Genomic DNA, 6,746 nt, shown 5'->3' with positions numbered 1-6,746 from the left:
GGGGGCTACAGGGATGGCCGGGGCAGCGGCGTATCGGTGGTGGGGAGTGTTTTCGGGGCGGGCGGGGCGGTGCACCGCCGGCCGCGTGCGGCAGGGGCGGCTGTTTGGCCGGTGGTGGCTGGCGGCTCAGGGGGGTGGAGGTTCAAGATGAACTACAGACCCTTTATTTCGTATCCAACGGCTGCAAAATCGACTGACCAGAGCTGAAAAAGTCAGTCGACTGACTTGTAGCCTCACCTCTAGTGTGTTCTGTTTCGACGGCAAAATTCAGTTTCGACAGTTAAGTTCAGTTTTGACAGTTAAGTTCAGAGATTAGCGGCTGATGTATACATCTAGCACTTTGTGGTTATGTATTTTACGTCATCTATTGGAGATGGTATTAGAATTCCACTCAGGTTAACGTTGTTTCTCTTGTCCTGCTTCAGCCTCGGTGTCGTACAACTCATCGGAGCTGGTCCAACGACAAAACCCTCCATCACAGCGGAGCAGTACCTCGGGCTCCATCTCCAGACGCCTAAGATCTTCCTCCCCTCCTCCGACAGCCAAGTGAGCCGGAGCATCCTCACTGGCCAACCCAATCATGCTGAAATCGACATGGCTTCACCAAAGAGGTTGTACACTTCTTGTGGTTTGACTTAATCTCAACATGCTTCTTTGCATCCTGTGATCTTCCAATTCTTGTGAACCAAACACCCAGATTGGCAGAAATCTTGTGTTTTTAAATTCTCTGTTTTGCACGTGCATTCATATACTATTCCTGTCTATTTCCTATCCCTGCATTGTTAGAATCCTCAAATTCAAACAAGCCCTTACACAATTACTTCTGTTACAGATATGTGTCAAAGAAAACCTTGTGTGGTTTGTCCTGCTCCTGCGGTGATGTGTTCCACCCCAGCTAAGCTGCTCCAATGATGAAAGGGTTCACCACAGCAGGGATCCGCTCTCCAGGTTGTCTTTCGCCGCCTCAGATCTTCTTCCCCGCCGCCGGCAGCCACGATAACTGGAATACCATCATCAACTGAGCAGATGACCTTGAGGACTACACGGGTCCGCAAGAGAGGTCGCACTCTTTCGTTTCTGCTTACGTTATGCATCGCTTAATATGATGACATGCTACTTTATCATCGTGTTCACCTATTAGACTCCGACTCAGGTCCAAACTTATGCTGAAACTTGAGTTTTTAAATGGTTGTGGGGTACATATTGGGGCAGCAATCAGTACTATCTGTCTACTATCTGGTTAATCTCGGTTGTCTACTATGAGTTTCATGTTGGGTGCAAATAAAACATTAAAGGAGCCATTATCTGTATTTTTTAACTAAAGCTATTATCTGCCTGCTATCATTTGTTTTGGGTCTATCCACAGTTTGCTACCATCACTCTGGATTTGTGCATGCACTCCTTACATAATCTCACTATGTTTTATTCCTATGCATGTCAGTTATTATACACTATGGAACTGAACATGTAGAGCAAAAGAGAGGAGCCTTGTGTGGCGATAAAATTTCATGCGGACGTCGCTCCATGGTGGGCGCAAAGGCAGCCCCCCTCCACCCATTTTGGATCGTAATCAAGAGGAAGATAACTGTTCTGAGGGGGATTCAGAAGCAGAAGACCACTCCTATTTACCCCATGAGGTCTTTCCTCTAACTTGGCATGCTGATGTTGGTAATATCATGCATATGGTGCCTTGCATTGCTTACTGTATACATCAAAGATGTCATCTGCTTAGTTTAGACATGTTATGTGTCAATGCCATCTGTTTAGTCTCTTTATCGTATATGTGAATCATGCAATGCCATCTTGTTTAGCCAGGCATCATATATGTGAATTTTGCAATGCCACCCTGGTTAGCCAGTCATCTTATATGTGAATTATATCATGACATCATTTTTTTATTACGTATTAAATTTGTCAACAATTTTCGTACATTCAATTACTCTTCCTGTGCATCAGTCATTCGGCACGGTCTTGGAAAAATCTGGAGTGGAAACAAGGTCTTCAGAGCATACAATGCTATCTGATGAAGCGCATGTCTTGCTAGTTACAGATAGCTCCTTAGAGGAGGATTCAGAGACAGATGACTAGTCCTATTCCCCCCCCCAGGTGCATGCTCTAACTTGGCAAGGTTATGATGCTCATATCGTGCGTATGGTATCTTGCATTGCTATGTCATTTGCTTAGTTTACACATGCTTTGTGTGAATGTGTAGCGACCCGACCTCAGACGGTCAAGCCTCTGTGTATCTGTGCCATCCCTGGATCGGTATGCTGGCACACACAGTACATCAATGTATATATCAAAGTGCAATCACATGTATAAATAACGTAAAACTGATATATACCTCATAAGTCTCGGCGGAAACAAACAATCGGGTGTGGAGTCCCATCAACGCCATCGACAGGTTGAGTGTAGATCGTAACCCTGTACCGTACTCTTACTCGTCGGAAGGAACATATCTGTAACATGAGACGTTGCAGCCGTGTAGATCAGTACATTGAATGTACCGGCAAGATCACAACATGAGAAAGCAGATGATAATACTATTCTACATGCAATATGGCTTTGTGGCTCTCTGTCTCATGTTTTTTTTTGCGTAAAAGCTGGTTTTATTTTCCCCACAACAAAATATCAGGAGTCTATACTATGGAGTTCTCTATCATGACATGGTTCCGCCAACCGATGTCTCGTACCCAAATCATCATAAGTTGCCCACAATTATGTTATCAGTCCAGTGTTGAGAGTTCCGAGATAGATCCAAGTCCAGAGGCTCAAATTGTCTGTAACCGGGGACACGACTAATCGATCAGGTTTAAACCCTCTGCAGAGGTTTGTACACTTTACCCGCAAGATTCGATCCTTCTTTTTACGTTCTCGCACTTCAGGGTGTTTGAGAACAAGACGACCAAAACATGGTTTTCCAAAGAGTTCCCCTGACCACTGTCCGGTGCTCATCCAATCCTACCGTAGTTCTACATCTGCTAGCACCGTCCTAGCCAGAGTCACCACTAGGGTCAACCAAGCCAGAGCCCATAGTGACTTGTGGTTGCACAGGTAAGCTTCCGGGCATGAAGTATTCTTTCGTCTCTTTGAGTCTGGGTGAAGCTTTCCGCAAGATGTCATGGCGCTTCTCCATGCATCACGGCCATCCACTGGTTTCTCCAGGGTGCCCGTCAACCGTCCTTCACCCAGTAGTGTGTATTGAATTCTTGTCTCGAGTCTTGAAGTCCTGAAGATGCAGTCCTTGTCGATGCCATCATGAATTTGTTGTCATTGATGTAGAGTCCTTCATTCTCACACCACTCTCATGCACTCATATCAAACCCCGTCTACTATAGCATAGCATTAAAACAATAACGTCCCGGGCTTGGTAACAGGGAGATGGGTTCCTACCTCATGCATTATACTCAACTACAAGATTCAATAACACTACTAGAGGGATTGTTGAAAGGGTGCTACTACATGCAAATAAAACATAGGTATGAAAAACATGGTCAAAGTGAACTTGCCTGGTAAGTTGAAGAAGATAACAACGCTCTCGAAAATAACTTGATAGGACTATACGCAACTCTTCGATGAAATATATAATAATAAACATGACATTCACATAAGAAAGCATTCTAGCAAGCAAATCTAACAATCAAAAGAAAACTCAATAATAAAACCCAATACAAAACAAATAACACATCGAAAGAACTAATAGGGGAAAACTATAACGAACCTACTAGGAAAACCTTTTGCCTTAACTACAAAAATAGTTTTGTCCTAAGGAAAACTTAACAAAGAAAATACTAAACTAATAATTTTAACAAAAAATAAAATTTAAGTCAAGTAATTTAACATAAAGTATTTTTCATAAAGTTTTACTAGCAAAAGAAAACACATAAAAAGCTAAATTAAAACTCTAATTATGCTTAAAACAAAACTAGTAAGAAAATGAAATAAAACATTTTTATTTTTCTATAAATAAAAGTTCACCCTCTAATACTACAGAAAGAAATCTGAACTAAAATATAACAGAGGTGAAAATAAATTTTAAAATAATTAAAACAACAGAAAACAACATCAAGTTAAAAATAACTAGCATAGTGTTCTTTTCGTGAAAAACTAAATTTAATAAAATCTATAAGTACCCAAATTAATCCTACTGCTATGCAGGGTCAAAAAAAAAGCAGTGGCAAAAAGAATCGCCTAAAAATATTAATTCTAGCTCATATTATAGCAGAAATACTAATCTGACTAAAACCCATATAAAACAATTTTTACAATTAAAACATGGCCTAAACTATTTTATACAGAAACTTTAGGAAATTTGCAGACTAGATCAAAAAGAATCAACCAAAAATTCTAAATAACCTAAGAGCTATAATTTTTTCAAGATTGGAACTTTTTGTTTTAAAAACAGAAACAAAAATAACACAAAAAAAACTAAAGGGCACTACTGGGCCGAAGGGGTGCGATCTGTAAAAAACTAACGCTCAAGCGATAAGCAACAACCGCGTACAGTGTGTAACTAACAGAAACCGGTGAACCGGTTTAGATCTAAACCAAAAAAACAATACACTAAAACCGATCTAACAAAAGAAACGATCTACTAAACTATTTTTTACTGAACGAACAGGTGGCTGGGACTTACAGAAAGATGGTGCGTTGGAGTGGCGCTCGGACTCCGGTGGGACGGGCTCCAGCGGTCGTGGGTGGCGGCAGAGGTGTCGAAGAGATGCGGTTGGGTGTGGCTCGTCCGCGGGTGGAGTCGGAGATGGTCTGCAACGACGATTGGCGATGGAACGAACCGGTGAAGCACGGCGCTCCGGGTGCTCCGACGAAGACGGCAAGGTTGGTACGGCTTCTGTAGTTGGAAGGAGGATGCAAGACCTTGTCAAAACGATTGCAGAGATCGATAGAGGTTGTCATACGAAAAGAGAAGGCTTGCGATGGCTCACCAGCGTGGGAAAACGGTGATGAACTACAGCTTCTACGGCGAGATGGGAACGGTGATAGCGGATGATATAGTGGGTTTTGGCGAGGAGTTTCGAAGGAAATCGGTCGAGGATGGTCGTGGCTATTTATAGGACATATTTCTTGGGCCTGGGGTCGGCTTGGGATAGGTTTTCCACGAAGATCGGTCACAGAGCGGCATAAATGCGTGTACGCGTATGTTTCTCTATTTCTGTTCGTGGGAAAGAAGGAAGAGGTGGGATCTAGCTCCAGGTGGAAGTCAACGAGGGAAAAAGTTTCCAAGAAATGAACGGGCGAGCGAAGGGAGCGTGAGGCGCTGAGGCGGGAGCTCGGCCTCGCTGGCGGCTAGCGGCTGCGGCTGGCTTGCTAGGTGGGCCGGTTGGCCTGCGTGGCGGGCGTGTTTTTCTTTTTTTTTAAACAGCGAAAAAGACAAATAAACGAAATAGAAAAATACACTTTATATAGGCATACTATAGATCAAATTTTTTAGAAAAAGAAATCCTAATAATGAACATATTTTCAGGTACAAATAAAATCCATAAAAATTTAGATAAAGCAAATTGTGCTACTATTGCATTAAAAATGAAAATAAAATTATTTTAAATTACCAAAATGATTTCAAATCCATTTTTCTCCATTTTTCTATTGTAGGGAATCATTTTACCCTTATTTCCATTTATTTATTTTTCGGAGAAAAATAATTTGACTAAAATTTCAAATAACTCCAAAAAGATTCTTTGAAACTTCCAACTCTCTTTCTGCAAGTTTTGAAGAAGTCGTCTTATCTTTTGTCATGAAACTCATTTAGCTGCATAAAGTTTCTGATTTGAATCATTTTCAAATAAAACTTCAAATATTTTCAAAAACCCTTTTCATTTTAAATGGAAGAAGTCATGTCATCTTCACTCTAGGGTCTTGCATTTGAAAAGAATTTGAATTCATGGAGATCAGAATGCAAAGTGAAAGTTTGGGAAAGTCATTTCATTCCCTCTCATTCAACTTTCAAAAGGTTTCAAATTTCACTCAATTTCACACAATCAATCGCTCACAATCAAACAAACAATCAAAGTTATTTATTTAATATAACATTCCAAAATTTAGAATTTTGGGATGTTACAAACCTACCACACTTAAAATGAATCTCGTCCTCGAGATTCAAAGAGGCAAGAAAGAAAAGGGTTAGGGTTTGGGGGTCTTCTAGGGATTCCATTGATCGGAATGGTCTAGTGTGCTACCACACTTAAAAGCAGGGTTATGGTTCCGACAGAACTCATGTACTCCATCCTTTAGCTTGACGGTGTCGGTCTTCTCACATCTTTGGTATGATTCCTACACTAGGGCTCTTCTGTTAGGGGCATAACCTTTTTTCCTCAACATCTTGTGTCCTTTTTATCTTTGTAAGGTTCTTCCGATACTGGGTCTTCTTAGCTGACAGTTCTGTCGCCAATACTAAACAACTATCGATATCTCATGGTGGTCAACAATTTCTAGTTTCTTCTGTAGGAAAAATGGTTGGGGTTGAAATCTCACTGTATGTCCTACGGTTGGCAATGGTTTCCTGTACAGGGTTCCATCGTCCTACCATTCTATGGCTTTAAGGCTTATCACGTCGACATGCTTTTAAGGTTTTCACGGCTCTCTGATTCTCCATCAACATATGATAGTTCATGATAGGAGTCTCCGGTATGGGGGGCAATCCATCCCGTACTTGAACCATTACTACATATGCAGACATCGAATCACGTATTCTAATACTTGGGCATACTCACAAGCATTGCAGAACTTCT

This window comes from Triticum dicoccoides, chromosome 4A (assembly GCF_002162155.2).
Source record: "Triticum dicoccoides isolate Atlit2015 ecotype Zavitan chromosome 4A, WEW_v2.0, whole genome shotgun sequence".
NCBI classification, from domain to species: domain Eukaryota; kingdom Viridiplantae; phylum Streptophyta; class Magnoliopsida; order Poales; family Poaceae; genus Triticum; species Triticum dicoccoides.
The sequence above is the reverse complement of the archived record's forward strand: the minus strand, read 5'-3'. Positions refer to the sequence as shown.